The sequence below is a fragment of the Haemaphysalis longicornis genome, unplaced genomic scaffold (assembly GCF_048455015.1).
Source record: "Haemaphysalis longicornis isolate Haplotype H1 unplaced genomic scaffold, Haemaphysalis longicornis Haplotype H1 scaffold_8, whole genome shotgun sequence".
In the NCBI taxonomy this organism is placed as follows: Eukaryota; Metazoa; Arthropoda; class Arachnida; order Ixodida; family Ixodidae; genus Haemaphysalis; species Haemaphysalis longicornis.
Genome location: NW_027526445.1, coordinates 59431562 through 59455528, shown reverse-complemented (window position 1 = coordinate 59455528; position 23967 = coordinate 59431562). Strand labels below are relative to the sequence as shown.

At 47.0% G+C, this 23967-nt stretch overlaps 1 long non-coding RNA gene across 1 annotated transcript in view; it reads left to right on the top strand.

The window, feature by feature from the left end:
* The window catches only part of LOC144150182 (uncharacterized), a 27775-nt gene extending 3865 nt beyond the window's left edge, over positions 1-23910 (top strand). The window contains exons 2-3 of the long non-coding RNA XR_013318448.1: positions 16722-16901; positions 23835-23910. This is a non-coding gene — a long non-coding RNA (uncharacterized LOC144150182). The remainder of the gene's footprint in view (positions 1-16721; positions 16902-23834) is intronic.
* The last annotated feature ends 57 nt before the right edge of the window (positions 23911-23967 follow it).

The window sequence follows — 23967 nt, the reverse complement described above, 5'->3', positions numbered from 1 at the left end:
CTTCCGCCAACACATATGTATCAAACTCACCGCTGTTGCTGGTGGGAGCTGCGCCCTGCGCCCCGACGTGCTCAATGATCTTACGGCAGAGTCCGTCGGCACGTTGCGCCGCGAGAAGATCTGCCCTGCTCACCAGCGTACCCAAGCGTGCGTCAGCATCCACTGCAGCCACCAGCGCCGGCGCTTCCGCGTCCGCAGATGGCGGCAGGGGCGCGCGCGATAGGGGCGTGCGTCAGCGACTTGGTTCTGCGAACCCTTCCTGTGCTGGATAGTAAAATCGTAGCGCTGAAGCGCAAGCACCCAGCGCGCAAGACGACCAGCAGGGTTCTGCAAACGCTGCAGCCACGTTAATGCCATGTGGTCTGTCTGAATGGTGAAAGAGGCACCGTCAAGATACATGTCAAATTTCTTTAGTGCAAACACAATTGCTAGACACTCACGTTCTGTGACCGTGTAATTACGCTCAGCCGGAGTGAGTGTATGGCTAGCAAATGCGACCGGACGAAGAACGCCCTCAAACTCCTGCATCAGCACTGAGCCCAGTCCATATTTGCTAGCATCGGTCTGCATGACAAATTGTTTGTTAAGGTTCGGTATCCTTAACCCCGCTGTTTCGGCGATTGCGCGAGACAGTGCTTCAAAAGTTTGCTTTTTAGCCTCCCCCCATTGCCATTTCACGCCTTTCCGTAGTAGCTGGTTTCATGGACGTGACAGCTCCGCACAATGAGGGATGAAGCTACGGTAAAAAGCTATCATGCCCAAGAAGCGCTGCAAGCTCTTAACGTCACGCGGGCATGGATACTCTGTAATTGCTTTCAGTTTGGCATCGTTAGGACGAAGCTCTCTGTTGTCCACGACAAAGACGAGCAAGTCAACCTTGCTTGACGCGGGTTGAACCTTTTTGGGATTGATGGTGAGGCCGGCGCGTTTCATGCGGTCGAGCACGTCTCTGAGATGCACGAGATGCTCCTCAAAGGTGCGCGAAAAGAAGACGACGTCATCCATATAGGCCATTGCGTACCTATAACGTACATCGTCAAGAACGATGCCCATTAATCTTTGAAACGAGCTCGGGGAGTTCTTCAGCCCAAACGGCATGCGCACAAACTCGAAAAGACCCCTGTAGCATGTGAAAGCTGTTTTAGGAATATCATCAGGGTGCATTTCAATTTGCAAAAAGTCGCGTGAGCAATCTAGAGTGGTAAACACGCGGGCACCACCAACCGAGGAAATGATGGATTCTACGGCAGGAAAAGGATATGCGTCTCTTACAGTTACATCGTTGAGACGACGGTAGTCCACGCACAGACGCACACTGCCGTCTTTTTTTGGCACCAACACGACTGGAGATGCATGGGCACTCTGCGACGGCCGCACAACCCCCGTGTTCAGCATCTCGTCAAGGGCGACATCCAGTTTCGCCTTCTTCTGGATGCTGAGCGGCCGTGGATTGCAGCTCCAAGGAGGGGCGTCTCCCGTGTCAATGCGATGTTGAAGGACGGTTGTCCGCCCAGGGGCCTCCGTGAACATTTCAGCAAACGGCTCCAGCACATAGGCGAGCTGCTCCCTCTCATAGTTACTGCAAGGACACTCCTCAAGCAACTGCCTGATTCGCTCAGGAAACACGGATTTCGTTGCGACTGCGGCTGACCTTGGCACGGTACAGATATGCGTTGACGCCAGAAAAGGTATCAATTCTGCGTCATTGCCCAATCTGTAACCACCTCCCGCCAAGTCAAGAAGTAGGCCCTCGCGAATAATGAAATCCCGGCCCAAAATCATGGGTACCGCCAAGCCAGGGCAGTACGTAAAGCGCTGCCGACACCTTCTGCTTGTGTAAGAAATGTGCAAGCGCACAGCCCCACGCGCTTCAACCACAGCACCATTGGCAACTTGCAACCGGGTGCTGCATTGGCGCAACTTAACACCACGTGCTCGGCAAAGTTCAAAGACAGTATCACCAATGAGCGACAAACTGCCGCCGGTATCAACCAATGCAGAAACATCCGCTCCAAGAACGTGAACAGAAAGATGTGGTGCTATGGGCTGTGTGCGTGCTTCAACACGGCAAGCAGTGAGTAAAAAGCACCAGTCCTCGCCACCAGCCAATTCTGGGCCACTCAGTGATGGGTTAGTCACCATCATTGCCTCGGGCTGCATTCCTTCATCTCGATGGCTATTTGTATTTCGGCGACCAGCCATCACACGCGGACACTCACGACGGATGTGTCCTGGCTGTCCACATTGGTAACAGCCGCCAGCTTGATTTCCATTGGGCCCGTAGCCCCGCGACCCTCCCGTCTCGACGACCGGACGAGAAGGACCATTGGAGTTCAGAGGATTTCGTTGCCGGCCCCCAAGGGAGAGACATGGGTCGGGGAGCGGTGACCTTGCCAGTAAAGAGGGTCTGTTTTCCCAACGCAGGAACCCTGGCTCTAACCGCTGCGGGGAGTTCCCGCCGTGGGCTGCACCATCTAGTGGTCTTCCGCGCTCCAACTGCCTTTCGCCAAGGGCAGAAGGACCTCGTGCGCGTTGGGAATTCAAGCCCGCCGCTGCCGTACGCGGCTGTGGACTTCGCTGGGGCGAAGTCTCATAGGTGTCTCTCCATGCGCAAGCTGGCTCAAGTGCCTCCCCTACTGGCGGAGGGGGTACATAACTCAGCTCTGATATCAGAGCGTCCTCGATTGCTCGAGCTGATCGCGCCATCTCCTCCAAACTGGAGTAATCACGACCGTGCAGGAAAGGTCGGAAGCACGGATGGCAACGCCGCAAGACGTGCTTTACTATTTCCGCGCAGACGCCCTGGGATAGCTCGCTTCAAAAGCTCCTGGATAGCTCGAATGTATTCGAGCAAGCCTTCGCGCGGGTGCTGCGTACGTGCCTCCAGCTCACGGCGGATGCGGTAGTCGTAGTCGGGAGGCAAGAACTCCTCGCGGAAGCGTGCCTCTAAGTCAGCCCAGGACGCGAACGGGGTCTGGAGGCGCCACCAACGACCAGCTTATGCCTCCAGGGCAACCGGCAGGACACGGGTCAACACGAACTCGTCCGAAGCACCCGACGCCGTCTTGTAAACATTGAGATCGCTCAGGAAGTCCGCCACGGTCTTGCGGTCATCGTAGCCCGTGAACCGTGGCACCGCAATGCTCGGCTGGAACGATGGCCCATGCTCAGACCCACCGCCTTCTAGCCCGAGACCCGCCAGCCAGTTCGTGAGGTTCTCGCAGAGGTCCATGATCGGGCGGAGCACGCCGACGAGCCCAGTGGAGTCCGCATCCCTTGCGGGCTCACGCGGAGCAACCAAGGGGCGCCGACGGGTAGAAGCTCCACGGCCAGGCATGTCCCTGGGAAGAAATGTTCTCGCGCGCCGCGAAGCGAACACAGGAAGAAAAAATGGTTATAAACAACAGAAGCCACTACAAAGGCGCCTCAAATCACGAGGAGGGCTACCGAAAAATCCCGAGAGCCACTCAAAAATGCCAACGTAATTCGCCCCGCAAAATGCCCACCGCGGAACACCAAAACAAGGAAGAAGACTACAATGCCCTTCCCAGGAACACCGGCCGGCCCCACGTTGGGCGCCAAATGTGGTAGCGGGGTTCTTGCACCCGGCCGCGGTTCCCCAGAAAGACACTGAGCCCCCTCGATCACACCTTTACTGGGAGTCCCGCTCCGCCAAGGTCCACTGCTCAGCCGATCCGGCTGCACACACGTAGCCCAGCCGAGTCCGCCATGTTCTATCCTAGCTCGTGTCGCGCCACATCTTCATACTCCGCCGGCAAGGCCATCAAGCCATATGCACCTCACAAGCATAGACCATGTAGGATTATGGCGAACCTACACACAGGTATAAGCGCCAAAGACGTTCCAGGGAAGACGATGAGCCCCAGGAGGTACATGCGACAGATACGAGCTTGATCAGCTTAACGTTGGTACCTGCGTTCTAATATGCTTCGTCCCTGCGAATAAACTACCTCAACAAGCTACCAGTGCGTCGGCTGTCTTCTTGACAAGTGGTGGAGGTCAGCAGTTTCGATCCCGCCTTGGAGCTTCGTCCCCGGACGCTGCGCCCAAATGTCCAGGGAAACCATTCACCCCGTGGTCTGCCCGGGGTGCATGCGTCAGCGGTACCCGGCAAAGTTCAGTGGTACAGACGACAGCTACGCCGAGGACTGGCGTGCTTTATACGAACGTGTGAATGCTTATAATAGGTGGGACGCCATTGCCAAGCTTAGCAACGTCGCCTTCCCTGTTAGCAACGTCAGCCCCTATCACGCGACTTGGGCCCACAGGGTTCCACCACCACTGCCACGATTCCGTGACTAGGGTGAAGAGCCAAAGTCGCGGAAACGTGGTACAACAATAATGAATTCGATCTCCGACTGCGGTCTAAGCTCTGTGCTGACTTCATTAGAGTTTTCAGCCACCATGCTCTACGAAAACTTCGCGCCGAACAGCACTTACGTGCACCCGTACAGCAGCCTGGTGAGACGTTCACCAGCTATATCGAAGACGTCATTGACCTATGCAAACGCGTCGACCCCTCCATGACGGACGCTGACAAGGTTTGGAACGTCTTAAAAGGCGTTGACGACCACGCTTTCCAGATGCTCTTCGCTGAAGACCCCCAAAAATTTTGCATTTTTCGTCAGCTTGTGGCATAGTTTTGACGACCTGCGCAAGCAGCGAGGTCTCACTCGACAAGCCTGTTCTCGCGTGGAGTCCGTTGTGAGCATAGCGGCGTAAATGAGTCCGCTCGGTTTTCCCGCGTCAAGCATTTTATCCGAGAAAAGACGACCCGGCAATTGTCCGTACTCCCCTGCACCGCAGAGCTACCTTCTCTACTGGCGCCTAAACCACCGAATATGTTATGGGAACAGGTAGCTAACGCAATACCACAAACCGAATACGCTGTACCAGTCGCTGCCCCTACCAACCCTCCCCTCTAACCTACGGCCCTCTCACCATCGCTGGAGCGACCGGCAGGCGGTCACCACCACCTGCTCCATTCTTCAAAGCCGCAGAACGCAACCGGCCGTGTGGTTCCAGCCTGCAGTGCGCCTTTCGCTGGCTCAGGTATTATCACGACCACTTCCAACCCTTATGTCCAGTTACTACATTACGAATGTGTGGTGCACACAAGACAATTGCCCCATCTGTTTCGATTGTCGGACACCCGGAGATGTCGCCCAGTACTGTCGCCGTCGTGTGCTGCCGCCAGCCAATATTTTTCAAGCCCCTTTTTACTCTAGCCACCACAGCCCGTCGTATGTTCTGCCGCAAAATCCACATAATTTGCCAACTGATCATTCTGAACAGCCGCCGTTCGCCAACCGCCCTTCGTCCGCCCTACGTCCCCACTCGCTTTCTCCCATGCGTCGCCGCCCGACTAGAGACGGGGAGGAAAACTAACAGCCGTAGTTCCTGGGGTAAGAGCTGCGCCACCATCAAGCTACAAAAACACGCACTTTTTACCATCAAATGCTATTGACGTGATTGTGGAAGGTGCCCCTACCGTTGGGCTAATTGATACAGTAGGCGCTGTTTCTGTTACCTATGCCCGTTTGTGCCGTTCTCTACGAAAATTGATCAGGGCACGTTCTCGACTTTCATTACGAGGCGCCAATTCACTACCCATTAAGCGGCTTGCTGCCTGCACTGCATGGCTCGTCATCAGGAACATCTCGTACGTAATTGAATTCATCGTCCTGCCATCCTGTTCCCATGACGTCATCCTGGGTTGGGGATTTCCTCTCGTACAACGCTATGAGTGACCGTGCTCGTACTGAAGTTGAATTTTCCATTGATGTCTTAGAGAATTCCGATGATGCCTCTACTACAAAGCCACGAATTGATGAAGACTCTGACGTTCCGCTTCAATGCCCTGTCCGCGTTCTATTGTGTTGCACCTCTGTCCCAGACGCAACTGTTTTTTTACACCTTCAGCCATTTTCCTCCGTTGGAAATGTCTTCCTTTGCCTTGTTGCATTTTAACTACTCGTGATGGCGCAAGCACTATGTTCGATAGGAATCCGTCGGCGACTCCGTGTTATCATTTTAGAGGAGAACCACTTTGTTTTAAGGAGATTGTGGATTCCCGGATAGTTGTCGACGTAGCGGACCATTTACAGCCTCTTTAGATTTACGGACCGAGCGTTAGTACCGATCCACCAGAACAATTAACATAGGCTGCGTTCCACCAATGCACGGACGAACAACTGGACGCAACCCAACGAGCGCGACTGGCTGCTTTTCTGCTTAAATTCTGTTCGTCGTTTTTTCACGCGCAATGCTCGTTGGGTCGCACGTCTGTTATCACCCACTCCATTGATACTGGTAAGCATGCCCCTCTTCGGCAGCGCCTATATCGTTTGTCACCGACTGGGCGCCAAACCATTGAAAACCACGTGACGGATATGCTTCAGTGAGGTTTAATTCGTTCTTGAAAGAGCCCCTGGGATTTGGCTGTGCTGCTTGCTCTATTAGGTTCTGCGTAGATTATCGACGCTTGAACACCGTTACACACAAAGACGTTTACCCGCTCCCTAGCATCGATGATGCGCTTGACTGTTTGCACGGAGCCGATTTTTTCTCATCCCTCGACAAACGATCCGGGTACTAGCAGGTCCCAATGGTGGAGGATGATCGCGCAAAAACGGCACTCGTCACCCCTAATGGCCTCTACGAACTTAACGGTATGCCGTTTGGACTATGCAATGACCCCGCCACGTTTATAAGAATGATGCAGTTTTTTGCAAGGCCTCAAATGGAAGACGTGCATTATAATTTGGAAGATGTAGTCATTTTCATTCCCGATTTTGAGACGCACCTGGTTCGCGTAGAGCAAGTTTTGACGTGCATTGCAACTACTGGACTGCAGCTCAATCTGAAGAGCTGTCAATTTGCCACGCGCAAACTTTCCATCCTGGGTCATGTCGTTTCCAAGGACGGCGTTCGTCCATACGAGACCAAGTTTTGTTCTGCCGCGGATTTCCCGAAACCGACCACCCTAAAGGCACTTAGGAGATTTAGCGGGCTGGGTTCCTATTTTCGGCGGTTTATTCGCAACTTTGCGGTCATCATTTTACACCTAACAAAGCTCATCACCACCAACAACGGCATTTCGGATTGGTCAGCGTCCTGAGACGAGGTGTCTGCGACACTCCGTCATCTGCTCACAGTGCTGCCTATAAACGACATTTTGACCCGCCTGCTCCAACAGAAGTCCACACAGATGCTAGTAGTATTGGCCTCGGTGCCGTGCCCGCCTAGGGGAAATCTGGCTTTGCGGAGTACGTCGTCACATACGCTATACGGACGCTGAAAAACGCTCATTCCAAATACTCAGTCACTGAAAAAAATAGTGTTTCGCCATAATAATGGCATTGGGAAAGTTCCTCCCATACTTGTATGCCGCCGATTTGACGTAGTCGCCGACCATGACGCACTGTGCTGGCTGGGCTCCCTCAGAGATCGCTGCGGTCGCAACGGTCGATGGGCTGTTTGGCTGCAAGAGTACAATATCTACGTCGTCTGCCGTTCCGGAAGGAAGACTCTGACGCTGATTGCGCTTTCGCGCTCTCCGCTGCCTGCTCACGTGTCTCACCTCGACACTAACGATTGCAGCTTGTCGTCTTTCCGTGCTTCCAACATGCGTGTTGAGCTGCGAAAGCACACATGGATAGCTTCCATGATCAGCTTCCTCTCAGGTGTGTCACGTACCCGTGTATCAACTGCGCTGCGATGGCATGCTCCTTACTTTCAAATGAGCGACCAGCTGCTTTACCGTCGAAATTATTTCTCGAGTGGTCGCAAGTGGCTTATGGTTATTCCACGCCGTTTGCTCGCATATATATGCACTTCATCAAGACATACGAGTGATTCTGCCTCCGTTATTACTGGCGTGGAATGTACAACTCCGTAAAGAAGTACGTTCGCTCATGCCCGGAACGCCAACGCCGCCAATTGTCACCCACTCGCTCGACCCCTCCCCTGCAACAAGTACCCTTCCCAGCAAAACTCTTTGACCACGTTGGCATCGATCTATACGGGCACTGCTTTCTACTGCTTCCGGGAACAGATGGATAATCGTTGCCGTTGACCACCTGACAAGGTAGGCTGAAACCACTGCACTTCCCGCATCTACGGCTCATGATGTCACGGTTTTTTTAGTACGCCGCTTTATACTTCGGCAAGGGGCGCCTTTGGAGCTGCTTAGTGTCCGAGGACGGGTCTTCTTATCGGAAGTCGTGAAAGCGTTACTCGCCCATTGTCGCGTGGTTCATGGGACAAGTTTATCATACCACCCGCCGACGAATGGGCTCACGGAACGATTAAGCCGCACCCTTGGCGACGTGCTTTCAATATATTTGTAATTAGATGACTGAAATTGGGTCCTCGTGCTCCTTTTTGTAACGCACGCTTAATACGTCCACGCGGGTGACGACGGCATTTTCGCCGCTTTTCTTGCTATACGGACACGAGCCGACATGCTCCTGGATACCATACTCCCTCACAACCGTGATGCCACAGAATACGCACCGTTTCCACAAATGGCGCAGCACGGCAGAGAATGTCGACAACTCGCCCCTTCTTTTACAAGTGCTGACCAACAGCACCAGAAGCATCGTCGTGACGTGTCCACCACCCCTGAGACGTTTGATAATTGTTGGCATGGTGGCTTTGGGTGCCCTGCCCAGCACCGGGTCTCTGCCAAAATTGGGGGCCAACTGTCAAGGCCACCCAATGATCTCCAGCACTTCGCCAGTAAACTACCTTGTTGAGCCCGTCCCTCCGTCATCGCATCTTCGCCGCCCTGGCAATGAAACAGTTCACGTTCGTCGACTCAAGCCTTACTATGCCCCACTGGTGTCGACATCACCCTAAATCAGCAAGTGGGCTCCTTTTGCACCGTGGGTGATTGTACCGAGAGGTAACGAACCGACGCAAAATGCCATCAAGCCATGGGGGTATGCACCTCACCATCATAGACCATGTAGGATTATGTCCAATCCATGTAACGGATCAATCAAGGAAAGCAGGACCCACACATCCGGTTCGCGTGGTGGTCACGGAACACTCTCTGAGCGAGGCTGTCCTGTCTGCTTCTTAGTAAGGAGGGTGACATAGCCTTGGATTCAGGGCTCTACGAACCACCACCTCGACCTCCTCGCGCTCGTGTTGGTGGCTCGTTGTTATGAACTCAAAAAGAACACGAATACCACAAAGGAGACCCTCTCTGCGGGTATGTTTCAAAGCCCGAGAGCACGATCATCCTCAGCGTTTTGCGGGGTCACTCACCCCACACTCACGACCAGCCAATCGGAATCACCCAGCGACGCGGCTGGCGGCAGATACGCAAGCCCGAGAGAGAACACCGACGCAGACTAGAGACTGTGAACGGTGGAGCGAGACCGGGATGCGCGGCGGTCGGGCGGCCAGACCCGTGCCGTACCCCAAGAAGTTCCCCACGACTGCAGCCTCCAGGACTTCTCCTCGGCGAGGAAGTTGGCTCGCCGTGCGTCGGTGATAAACAGTAAGGCCCAAGACCGCTGCGTTAGACTCTCTGCAATGGGTGCTTAGAACGTGCTCGACCACCACAGCCACGACATCAGCTAGACCTGGCAACATCGTAACACTGCGACTGCGCCTCTGGGACGTGAGGTAGGACAACCCCGTTCCCGCAGTGAACCCTGACTGTGTCCCCGCCGTTCCTTCTAGGACTTTAAACGTTTGGTGTTTGTTAAACTTGTTAGCGTTTTCGATGCCGCGTTCTCGCAGTCCCCTCTAATATTCGGTTCCCCAGTGCTCTTAATTTTCTCTGTCCATGGTGTGTGTTTGTTTGGGTTTCGGGTAGAACTTCAATCAGCGATTGTTAATATTGCTTCTCACACTAGTGTGCGTAATGACTTTAGTGATATACCTCACATTAACAGCACCATTTGTCTAGATCCGGTAAACCACTGTGAGATGACTACTACAATATTGAGTTTAAATAACAGCAACGTCGAAGATTTCGATGGTCACCAATTGAAACCAATAAAGCACGTCGCGCATGTACTTGGCCCATGTATTGCGCATATTTTCAATCTGTGTATATATAAGTCTGGGTATCTTTCCTAAAAGGATGCAGATTGCAAGAGGTGCAGTTCTCTTTATAAAAGATGACCGAAACGATAGGGTAAACTATAGGCCATTATCGATACTTCCAGTCTTCTCAAAGATTCCCAAAAAAAAGTTATACTAAAGCGACTATCGCAATTTGAACAAAAACATAATCTAATATCGGAGTGCCAATTTGGATTTCGCAAGGGTTCCAGTACGCAACACGCTTTGCTGACCCAAAAAGAACATCTACTTACACAACTTGAGCAAGGAAAGCTTGTTTCAGGAATTTTCATCGATTTGTCAAAGGCATTCGACCACATTAATCACAATCTGTTACTTCAAAAGATCGCGCGGTATGGTATTCGGGGAAAGGCCGCATCACTGGTGCGATCCTATCTTGAACACCGAAGCCAAATAGTTACTGTGGACATTTCTTCCTCTGATCCTTTGCCAATTCTAGCACGGGTACCCCAGGGCAGCTTTTTAGAACCTTTTTTATTTAATATGTTTGTGAATGACATAGTCAGTATCGGGCCGCTTGCTAAATTCGTCATTTACGCAGACGACACCACTATGATCTTAACTGGTAGCGTAGCCGATGATTTAATTGATGATGGAAACTGAATTTTACTTAAACTAGATGAAAAATTGTTTGAAAATAAACTTTGTTAAGACTTAAAGCTGTACTTTTCCGGGACAGAAATAAAACCGTAATAATCAAAAACACAATATCTGTTAGATAAACGGCTGTGGAGAATGTAGCAAGAATTAAGACTTTAGGGGTAATTTTTCACGAAAACCTCCAATAGGATAGTCACGTAACTTGCCTAATCGTGTAGTTATCTCAAGTAGTTGGCTTAATATACTGCCACCGGCACATATTACCGCGTAACAATATGTTGTTAGTATATAATATCAGAGTCCTTCAATGTTTTACTGGTCACGAAACTTCCGCGCTCGCTTCATATAGGGACCGCGCGCGCCACTACCGGCGCCACCGCCGCACAAAGGTCATCCAGCCACCGCGCGTGCGGCGTATTGGCCAGCTCTTGGCGTGCAAACGCTCGCTGCTTTTGGTGTCTGCGCGCTGATTAAGTGTGTTTTTTTTTCGTAGTAAGCGATGAATAGTCGAGTTATTGTGTTTATCACTTGCCTTCAATGGGGTTTTATTTTTCGAAGTAAGTTACCGTAGACTTCGGCCGCGAACGGCAACGGCTTCTGTGTGCTCTGGAACAAGCGCTGCGCCGTCGTGTTTACGGATTTTTAAATCTATATTGCTTCTTTTCTTAAAACAAAGTTGTAAATACCACACATACGGTATCTGTGTAGCCACGGACTGTTGCGGGCCTATCGATAATACATTAAAAAAACTGAAAGAAACCAAGTACGCGTCGTTCAGACTACGCTTAATGAATCCGTTGATTGCTCTGGAATACACAGAACGCTAAAAGAGATAGCCCAATAGTATTGTCGTTTCGATGAGTGGGTACATACTTGAGAACATCTAAAAACGCCGCTGAAACGCGAAGGATCAAAACACGAAGAGATATATGTTGCACCATGTGTCTTTCTGCTTCCACGCTTTGCAATCCTTGCAAAAACAGGAAGCGAAAAAAGGAACAATAAAACTGACTTTATCACACGCAACGAAAAATAATGTTACGAAGGGAGACAAAAGAGCGTGGTCCAGCATACAAAAATTTATTTTTTCGCGCATCGATGTGCAGCACACGGAGGAAACAGAATATTGCCTCGTAGCCAAGAACGGCGCAAAGCTTTTCCGAACGCAGCAAGCTAGCGATCTCCTGCACTACAAAAGACTAGAATGAAACACAAACGTCGAAAAAGCAGTCCGCAGTGTGACGTGAACAGATGAACGTCGATAAAGTGAGTTGCGCGGAGTTTGCTATGCATGCATTACTCTTGGAACGTTATTAATTTCAGATCCATGGAAATAGGATCGAGAACATTGTCGAAGAAACAAAAAATCAAGTTAGCGACAAGGTGGCATCCTTTTCATATCAAACAATATTGCCCGACGGGACGTACGACAAAAAGAGCAAACGGCGCTCCGGTTGAAACGCCAGATAAGAAAGCGGAATCGGCCACGCGTGGTTACAAAACAAACAAAACGAACCCTAAGGGATAATTTGCGGAAATATGAAAAGTAAAAGTACAAGGACGTCCCAAAGCTGTTTTACACGCGAGCCTGAGCGCAAGGTAATAAAAGTTTGCAAACAGGTAATGAAGCACCGCTACAACCTGACTGATATGACAAAATTCTAGGTCCATGCACGATGCTCTCAAAAGAGTACATTGCTTTTTCCATTCTCACACACAGTGCATTTCCACACACTGTCGCACACTTGTAATCGAAGCTGAAATCTCCCGTTGCTTACCTTGGAATGACACCCCTCCTTTGCTCACACAGCTGCCCGTCGCTCGGTCAACAGAACAAGGAAACATTTTCTGTGGTATCGTTGTACAAGGAACGACATCCCGGGACGCAACACGTGTTAGGCATCGTCGTTGCATTACTTAGGTCGCATCACAAGAGCGCGAGATGCACGTTACATTTTTTTCCCGCACAAAACAAACACAACTCGCCGCGGCTCCGCCGTTCGAGCCAGCGCAACGCCGCCCGAGGAGTGACCTCAGTGAAAGGGTGGCGCCACCGCGCAGTGGCCAAACGCAGCATATGAAGCTCTCCCATTGAGTTACGGAGCAGTTTCGTGACCAGTAAAGCATTGAAGGACTCTGATAATACGTTGTTTTTATCCAGAGTTAATTATTTCCACTTAGTATGCGCATGAACTACGCAAATTAATCTACAGAGTATACACAGATTACAAAAAACGTTTATTAGAGTTCTTGAAAATGTTCCTACGCGTTCACCTACACAACATTTATTCACCAAATATAATATAATGCCTATTGGAAAAACGTTCGATTACCTACTGTTTAAAGCAGTAAAGCAGGCTACGCTTAAGAACTACCTCTTTTTTTCTAAATTAGGAAAACTTCAAGAAAGCACCAAAACATACCAAACAAGGCAAGTTGAACCCTTCTGTGTCCAAACGTACAAAACTACGTATGGACTCCAAGACTCTTAAATGAACTCAATAGCCAGGACATTAGACTCACCGAACCGACTTTCCGAGAACTACGAGAGTATTTAAAAAAAAATGTTGAATGTGCTAACTGTGTGTTGCGCATTGGTACAAATGTCAAAAAGACTACTCTTTTGTCTATCGATTGCCTCGTATTGATGTCCCTACAAAAATTTTATTTTCTTTTAATTCATTTATCCTTTCTTCTCTCCACTGCGTAGCCCCATCATTAACTGTTCCATTCATTGTATAATAAATGATATTATATTCTTTGTATGATACATGATATTATATTCTTTGTTATTCTTTGTATAATGCATGATAGCATGTGCAGTTTGTGTAATGCCGGAGTACGTGTAGTACCCATTACGGTTTCTGCGTATTTACTGTGTGGTAGTTGTTTCATCTATTTTTGCTTTTCTCCTTCTTTTCTTTTGAACATACAAGTTGTATTTGACGTTGCCGTAACGCTGTCAAGTGCTTGGGAGCTTGCAGCTGTGTCAGGCTGTCGATTTCTGACAGGTTTTACTGCTTGCTCCCAGCGTCATGTACGTTTGTTTCAAGAGGTGAATAAAGAAAAACAAAGAAAACAAGCATAAACCTAGCCTCGTTCACAGTTTATACTTGTATATATTGTTGTTGATCATGTACGTTGTATTGCTGTTCATGTTTTTGACGCTCGTGTTCTGCGCCAGGAATGGGGCGATCAGCTACTGGTGTCTTTTCTCCATCGCTTTCCGCGAGAATCCACACACGCGTATATGCGCCAGGGGGGTGTCAGGGAATACGGTGAACCCCAGAAGGTGCGTGCGTCAGAAACGAGCTTGGTGATCTCAACGCCCGTACCTCCACTCCCATCGTCTTCGTCCCTGCGAATAAACTTCCTTAACGGGCTACCGGCATGTCGGCTGTCTTCTTCACAATTAATATATATATATATATATATATATATATATATATATATATATATATATTGTAACAGAGATAGTGGCCGTTAGCAGGCGCGCCAGTGTGGCCAAAGGGGTGTGTGCTCAACTGAGACCGAGGCTGACTCTCAGGTGAATCCCCCAACTGGGTCTATGTGCAAGGCTCAGTCATCGGAGCAGCCCCATCGAGAACGATCTTGCTGAGAGACCTGCGCGTGGACTCCCGAGCTAGCTTGGCCTCTGGTACAACCAGCCCCCGTTACCACGCTCATATATATATATATATGTATATATATATATATATATATATATATATGTATTTATATATATATGTATATATTTATAGATAGACACTACGACCTTGTGTTGCAAATTAGGAGTCAGCCTATCCCTGCATTATCGTTCGTTCTCTCACAACATGAACTTATAGTTTAGATTTTTTGGGTGACATAGGTACCGTGCAGTCAGTTCGGTGGTGACAGCACTGGACAAGCAACTTCAAGTACCACAGTATAGACACGTTATTACTTCTTCGATCGCAAAATAACAGGTTGACAGCAGGACGCCATACTTTCATTAGAGTACTTGTGCTCTGCCGGAGGTAGTGCTATAAGTTGTACATTTCGTGCAAGCAGTGACTTTGCACGGGCTTTGGTAACTAAAGAGAGTCTGGTATAAAAAGTGTAACGGGAACAGGCCATCGCCAAAATGGGGGTTAGTGCAGGAGGGGAACCGGCTTCATGCATTACCTAACAGAGTGATTCTTTGAGTTTCGTAGCTATTTGCAGAAGGGCTCTTCCTTCAAAGCTTCCGCAATACGTTTTACTTTATACAAGGTGTTTCAAGCCGTCCAGAACAACGTTTAGTAAAGCAATGAATGTTGCAGCTTGAGCTACATTCACAATAGTTCACGCTTTCTTCTGTCAACGAAAAGTTACTTTCTACATAATAGTATCAAAAATATCTGAAAAAAAAAAACTGAAGGTTCAAACATTCCTCTGCACCACAGAATAGGCTTACGCCCATGCTATATGACAGTTTTATTTTACGTATTTTAAATACCTTTTTACAGGTACATTGTATTTCGGCGTGTTTCTGTCATTAATTTTTACATCGATCTGCGTCATTTCTGCCAAACCTAATTTGCATCGCGTTATGTGATTTTTTTTCTGCCTCTAACACCACGGGAAACACAAACGTTTACGACTCTTTCTTTGCAACTAAGGGACTGGCAAAAGCAAAGGTTGATGGCGCACTTAAAAAAGGAAAAGATCAGCGGGGGAAAGGAATTGTCACTCACCCATTGTACGTGGCGTTCCTGGTTCGAGACCCCATGTCCAGCGTCAGCTGGAATTTCCCTAGTGAACAGGATAGAATGATTTTCCAGACATCGCTGGTCATCAGGATGTTTCACTGTTTCGGCGCCGTTGGGAGGACACCTGGTAGTTTCGCACGACCTTACACCTCTATAGCATGTCATACACCCTGTTGAGTCTTCTAAAGCAGACTTTGCAATGCCAGCTCAAGAGGACGGTTTTGTGCCGCACAGCAGTGTGGTGCTTTCAAATGGGTTAGCAGTCGTCGGAATTCGGTGGCTTATTTCAAAAAAAGCCTTGGTTATTGCGGTGGGTATATCTTTCTTGAGAGCCTGTAGTTTTATAGTACGTTCCTACTGCGTATGATGATGTACAGGTGGTTCGCGGTAGAGTGGTAAGTGCCCATGGCGGTACAAGCCAGACCTCACTGGCCTCGGGCGGCCGTATCTTCCACTCAAACACCCGCTAAGGACACGAAATAGGTCCAAAGATGTCGCCCTATTGCGTATTCGCGCGTATAAAGAAAGCACAAATCAACTTCTGTCCTGCTTTTAGAAATGTTTGGCGCCGGCCCTGTGGAAACGCCCCAGTCCCCTAGTGCAAGAACAGCGTTCCAAATCCGTCGGATAAATGTAGTTTTTGTTCACTTTTCACATGAGAAGTCGCTTTCTTGACGAGGCAACAGAAGCCACAAGAACGACCAGTGTGGTGTTTTATAGACTGCGGCAATGAACGCACCTTCCGTAGAACCATGCAGTTGATTACCCCGTTGAGAACCGACAGGATTCTCAACGGGGTAATACATACTATGCATACAGAAGGCCACCTGGGTACATACGCAGAAAAAGCATTATACCTTGGCGCCAATATAACAAATTATACTTTAAACATCTGCTGATGGACCTATTTTATGGCTCCAACACGCCTATTCAGCGCAAAGTTTTTGAGTATATGTTTTCTGGTTCACCTGGGCATCGTTCCCTGTTCATTGCAGTAACTTTATATTAACCGTTAACATCTTTTCAAATAACGGAGTAATTGCTTCATAGATACACTGCTTCGACATTCCTCGAGAAGCTATACCAGCAAAAGGCATGTAACAGTTGTAACAGAGAGAAAAAAAAAAGATGAAAGTTTTGCACCAGCCATTAAAAAATAGTTCTTAAGAATTTTTTTCTATTAGCATTTCACGAGTTTCCTGTTGTTATGTTGCCTATAGGGTATGTTTACTAAGACACGTATTTTACACCTTTCATGCTATACAGAACACACCAAGAAGCCTAGGTTTTGTTACTTGGAAAAAAATGCTGGATATGGCGCACGGAAAATTCCTCGTTATGCCTACAACTCTTCACTGGATCTGTGCGAGCAGTTTTACTACCGTGGATATGGCGGCAACGATAACCGATTCCGGTCATGTTGGTTTTGCTTGTTTACCTGTCGTGGTACGTATTCCATGTCCAAATGCTTCGTTTCGCCACGGAAAAGGAACGTGCTGCTACTTACTGCACATAGAGAAAGTAAAACAACCATGGCGAAGCTTCTTTCGTGTGTGGCACAGAACATAGTCCACACTAACGTTTACACACCCGCCATGACAGCAGACAGAGGCTATTCCGCCTGAAGCACTCTCTTCGGTTCATGAAAATTTGTTAGGGCAGTAGGAGATGTTCTTTTGGGATGTACGGTGGTGCTTCCCTACCGCAAGAGTTCTGGACATTGATCAGTTTAAATCTCGTTCTTTCTTACCACCGTAGTATAACGGCCACACCACCACGTGACTGTGGTTGAAGAGCAAAATATGACTAATGAAATTGCGTATGAGATCTTTTTTCCATATGGTTGACGACACTAATTTCGCCAATTTTTAAATTTGGCTGTGTTGGCACAATGACCATTACTTTTGTTACCTGTTGCTTTGGTTTTCTTGAAACACATGGAAGAGGCATCTATTTTCTTGTCTAGCAACATGTGTCCTCTTTATAAGGTGCTTCATGTTTTTTCTATCACCCAAATTTCTTCATTTCTCCAGTTAAAAAAAACGCTGCTGAGCTGAGTTCTTCAGTAATACCCTGGATAAGTTGAATAAGCATTTTGTTTCTATTAATGCTGCGTTTGAGATGCTTTACACAAGCTTCAGTATTATTGAAGCTTTGAGTTCGTGCATTTTTTTTTTGTTCAAGCAATTGCTTACACTTTGGTCTGGTGGTTTGATGAAATGAAATACAGCATGACCGAATACAGCACTCCGGCTAAGACGTTCCGAAACCAATAGGCTATTAAAAATTCTATGAAAACGATATTAGCGCCCTTAACTTTATGGTTAGAAAGGGTGGCACTACTTGTCCTCAATCTTTGCACCCTGACGAAACCGACTCTACTCAGGATAAAAATAAAAAAAACGACGTTTTGTGGGCTGTTAAACAGTTCAAACAAACTTTTTCTTTCAAATAAAAGTAGTGGTAGGTCGGTCTATTGACGTCGTGCACTGCCCTACGAATCGCAATTATCTATGCCGTTTACACGGTTAACAAAGATCCAGTCATTACACAACCAATTTTATAAATTTGGTTTAAGTATTTTGTGGGAGTTGAAACGACCCTGAACAGGATAGCCAAAAGTTGAAACTATGAACCGATTAGTAAATAAAGGTATAAAGAGGATATTTGTAATTTTTATTTGCATTTTAAAGTAACTTCGGAAGTTGCGACAGACTCACTATCGCATTAGGAAATGCCAGTCGGTAATAAAACGGCTTTATTTAAAGCAGTCGGCAGACTGCTTTAAACCGCTTACACTTTGGTCTGGTGGTTTGATGAAATGAAATACAGCATGACCGAATACAGCACTCCGGCTAAGACGTTCCGAAACCAATAGGCTATTAAAAATTCTATGAAAACGATATTAGCGCCCTTAACTTCATGGTTAGAAAGGGTGGCACTACTTGTCCTCAATCTTTGCACCCTGACGAAACCGACTCTACTCAGGATAAAAATAAAAAAACGACGTTTTGTGGGCTGTTAAACAGTTCAAACAAACTTTTTCTTACAAATAAAAGTAGTGGTAGGTAGGTCTATTGACGTCGTGCACTGCCCTACGAATCGCAATTATCTATGCCGTTTACACGGTTAACAAAGATCCAGTCATTACACAACCAATTTTATAAATTTGGTTTAAGTATTTTGTGGGAGTTGAAACGACCCCGAACAGGATAGCCAAAAGTTGAAACTATGAACCGATTAGTAAATAAAGGTATAAAGAGGATATTTGTAATTTTTATTTGCATTTTAAAGTAACTTCGGAAGTTGCGACAGACTCACTATCGCATTAGGAGATGCCAGTCGGTAATAAAACGGCTTTATTTAAAGCAGTCGGCAGAGAGAATTGTACAGTGGCAAACATAAACATAATATGTATGCGTCAGCAATATCAAAATAATTATTATTGTACCATCCCAATCAGGCTATTGGGCGAAAGGCAGGAGTAAGCTTGTTTATTGAAGGCATTCGGAAATAGGTACGCCCAATTTCCGGCTTTATGGCGGCACAGGGACCCCGTAAATGCCCACATAAACGAGAATAAAGTGTTGGCGGGCTAAAAGAAATACAAGGCTTGGAAGCTGGCTTCAAGCAAAAGTAAGACAAATTCGATCGGCACAAAACAAAACAGAATTAGTCATACATGCGTGGCCATTCAGCCATGCCTCGTTAATACGAATGCCTTCATTCCCCCAAAAAATCTTCAATGCGAGTAGTCGTTAAAACAAACTGAGGCCAACAACATAAACAACAACATGCAATTGTCGAAGGTCAATACTTCTTAAAATGGGTGTTTGTACCAAGCCATCCAAGAGGTTTAATAAGCGCCGCGAATCGAAGGACATCTACATAATCGTAGGTTTCTGTATCAGAGATTTTACGCATTGAACACATGCTAAAGGCGTGTAACTTTTCAATTGGCATATTCCCTTTTTTAGCTCAGGGAAATATCGTTTTGGTTGCGGCTAACACAAGCCATTGCCTTCTAGGAACTGACCTGAGAAGCTAGCGACTTGTCATTTATCCGCAGGTAATATATTGGCACGAAATATTGATTGATTGTGGGGTTTACCGCGCCGACGCAACGCAGGCGATGAGGCGCGCCGTAGTGGAGGGCTCCGGATTAATTTTGACCTCCTGGGGATCTTTAACGTGCGCCGAAATCTCGAACACACGAGCGTTTTTGCTTTTCGCCTCCATCAGAAAAGCGGCCGCCGCGGCCTGGAATCGAACCCGCGACCTCGTGCTCAGCAGCGCAACGCCTTAGCCACCGAGCCACCGCGGCGGGTGGGCACGAAATATTATCAATGTGTTATCTTTTCTGGAGCTTTTGGACTTGCTCTTTCCCCGTATGCCGCTCCGCGCACTCTTGTTTATCGGATTTAATCGTGCCATACCTATTCAAGGGTGTTGTTAGCTAAACACCAATATTTTCTACCTAAATCGATGGTGCTGGAAGGAACAGCGTTCGGAGGCAAATGCATTCGGCTTTGTTTGTTTCGCCCGACAGTACAACAGTGAACACTTTTCCACAACAGCTCTGGTGGTCACCATTCATTTTATTCAACTTTTTTGCTTTGTGGATATATGTTCATAACGAGGAGACAGAATGCCTGCATTTACCCATTTCGCCGCCAAAATACACGTCCATAGTCAGAACTGCGGGTTTATGTTTAAGCGGGAAAGAATGACATGGAGAGAGACCGGTAGGAGGCAATTTCTTCCCTATTGCGGGAGGTCCCTTATGATAGATTTTAATAACCAAGACATCCCTGCAACATAGGTACCAATGAAAGTGTGTGAAATTATGTAGCTGCTCATTCCCTTTTGTTTACGGTGATGTCTGGGAAAATACGTGCCAAGTCATTAATAGAGCAAAGGTGAGAGTGACGCGAAGACATATAACTAATCTGATCCTAAATTATTCAGTTATGGCCTGATGGCCAAAAAGCCAGGGTTATTGATACGTACGATTCCTGCAAAAGTAATGTCTCAAGCATAATCGCACAAGATGCAGGGGAGGAATCGTACGTTAAGGAGTTCAGTACTATTTCCGTAAGGGTACCCTAAGGTCAACGTAACCAAAAAACGAGAAAAAACGCTGGAAGATGTGGTGTTATTTAATTCCTGAAGCATGATCTCCAATTTGACACACACATTTTCGCCGCCTGTGCACGAATTGATTTCTCAGGTGCGCACTTTTGTTATTGAAACATTAAACTCCTGCACTCCATGGGAAAAATCAATGTTTGCCTCCTCATTTTACTTACCATCTGCTCACGACACCAGTTATTTTCCCAACTCTAGTCGCGGAACTGAGCGTCTCTTGATATTGAAGCCCTCGTTCTCTATGCTAATTTGATACACACGGTCGTGCCAAAATTATTTGTTTAACCCTTAAATGTTCTGTGCACTTATGCACTCAGTACACCGTAAATACTCAGTACTCAGCGCTAATCTCAGGTGTACAGGAACAACGGTGCGAGCAGACCATGACCTTGTTGGGTCAAAATGGCAGTCAAATATTTCCAAACATCATAAGTTGCGGCGATCGCGGGATTTTTTCTCTGTTTTAAGGCTTGCCTAAAATGACAGAAAAGTGATACTATTGCGGATGTAAGCAGTCTGAATAAGGCATATTGAATACCAGAAAATACGTTACGCTGTGCCTTTTCAGTGGGACACGAATGACACTTATAAGAAGAAGGTGGTGTGGTTTGATATGCTGCCGCCTTTTGTGTGGTTTTAACTTAAAGCCGACATGAATATCCCATTGTTTGCAAAGACTTTTTTGAACTTAGGTGGCTGAACATACTGCCACTTGTGATGACAGTCAATGCCATCAGTGAAAAGAAATATCTGAAAGAGGTAGTACACCTTTGGAAGTTCGGTATTTTGAGTTTAAATGCAGGGGATATGTATACGGGACATACAGTTTTACGTTTTCTAAGTGTTATATTTCTTACGAATTCAGAATTAGCCCTCTGAGAGAAGGCGGGTCGTTTGCTGAACAAATGTTAGCCAGAATCACAACTCCAAGTCACTACAAACATCGTTATGGGCAACCTTTCCGGTGTTTTGCAAGCAAACGTTTTACGTTAGAAAATTTATTTCGTTTGTTTTTACACGTGTTCTTCGAGTACATGTTAGATGTCAGAGATTCCCAAGAAAACGCTTGGTACTTCTTTTAATATATTTTCTTTTCACCTAACATTAGAAGGAGAAATGAAAAACGTCTTTGCTTTTTTCGTTATACATTTTTTTTGTCGAGGCAGACTAGCCCGTGAGGGGCGCATATTTTTGGTACGATAGATCTGGAACGTTTTTCCACTGATTTCTTGAGCTCAGGTAGGAAAGTTCCTCTCTGCATTACTTTCGAGGGTGACGTTCCACTCTATCTGCAATTGAAGCCAGAAAATAAGTTCTGCGTTTTGGTGACTGCATTCAAACGCCGGGATACCCGAGCGCGTCACGTTGTCCATAGGCAATGTGTCAATCTGGTGATCCTGGCATGCAGTTCCCCGTGCATATCTTCGTAAGCCTCGTGGATGCTAGAGCGATTTTGGCGCTTTCCTTGCTTCAAGTGGCGTTCCTGCACTTACAGCCAGGAGGGAGAGCAATGGCAGTCGTCAATGCCTATGGGAGGGCTCTATAAAGCCTAGCCCGATGTCGTTATACAAGATGAATTCTCAAGTGAGCATAGAGATTGATGTACTGCCTAAGGTGGAGTATTTTTTTTATAATAATCAGACGGGATATTGCTGTACTCCTTTTCTATTTAAGCTTTCAGCATTTGACGTCAAAGTTCGTGGAGCTGAGAAGTCGCAAAAAACTCTAAAGGGGCCCGCAGCGATTTGTGAATACCAAAACTTCATTGTGGAGCAATCTCGGCAATTCGTAACGCCGGGGAAATGACAAAACCTATAAGTTACCTTCCTGTAATTAAAGGTGGTCTCTCGATACATTTTCGCTGAATACTACAAGAAAAGGGAGAAACACTTGTTCTATTTGTGTTTCTGCGTTCACTCAATCTTTCTTTTGTTCATTCATGACTGTAGTTTCACCTTGAGGACTCTAAATAAATTATGTCGGTGCTGGTTGGTTAGGTTTTATAAGATAATCCTTCAGTAGTATCTATGTTTCAGTAGGGTGTGTTTTTTATTGCTTTGTGCAATGGTTTGGCGTTTACGCAAACTGTCGGACTGTTTCACATCATTTATCTCTATAGAAGCTCCCGATATCTCGGAATTGTTATTTCCTTGTACGGTTGCTACCAAATTTGTTTTAACCGTGACATCCTTGAACGCTGACCGATGTCTAATTGTGGTGCGTGTTTCTGCTTACGCATGGCAGTAAATATTTTTAAAGCCCACACACTTCTAAATTTTTCAGCTTTATATGCATAAATTCTGTCATCTTTTTGGTGATGTCGTTCGCCACTCGATCAGAAACCATTTTCCTAGAATAACCGATAATTTACGGTGGTTCGAAGTTTATACAGTCAACTATAACACTAAGAAAGAAGCGGCAAAAACGTAACGTTATTCACACAAGGCGGCGCAGCTCGATTGAGATGTGTATAGTAATTTTCGAAACACAAGGCTGTTAAAAAACCAGATATGAACTGCAAACCGAAGATGAAGTACGTAATGTACACGGAATGAAAGAATGGGAATATATTTGACATAACACTCTATGGTTTTGTTAAACTAGAGGAAGAGGCAATTACTTCAACCAAGGGTGTTTATTGAAAGCAGTCGCAATGTTTTGGAGCCTGCTTGGTTCTTTCATCAGGGGTGACTGTGTATGACAAGAAGCAGCAGTTACATGTTTTCTGTTTCTTTTTCTTGCACGTTGCCCTTGCGCGTCGGTAGCCGATGGCTTAAATGGTGGGGAGGACTCCAAAGGATATTTTTAAGCGTTCCCAGTTCCCTTGTATGCGCCATTACTCAAGGAGTGTTCTTGCTGAGTAATTGGTTGTATTACCAATCTCCTGCGCGCAGTCCAAGTTAATCCTGTGGTCAGCTTTTTCGCACTCTTCGGCCCATGCACTGCGCTGAGTTTCAGACTTGCAAACGTCTAACACCCGCCATACAGTCAGCGCAATGCATTAGCCGAACACTGTCAGAAGGCAGACCACAGGGTTACTTGGATTGCGCGCAGGCGTTGAGCATCGAAGCCAATTAGTTACAAAGAATATTACTTGAGTACTGGCACATACGAGGGAACCAGGAAACCCTGCGAAGATGCCTCGGAGCCCTCCCCACCATCTTGTAAGTATTTTCTTTTTCTTTTTCAATAGTTAGTCCAATGATGTCTACACTGTTTTTTTTTCTCCAGGTGATCCAAGAACTAAAGGACGCTGTAAAAACCGGAGGGAAGAGTATGGAATGGTTGAATAAATCTGTTCTTTAAACAGTGTTTTTGATTGTCAAACAAAAAACTTCTACCTGAAAAACAAAGGATTGCGTTT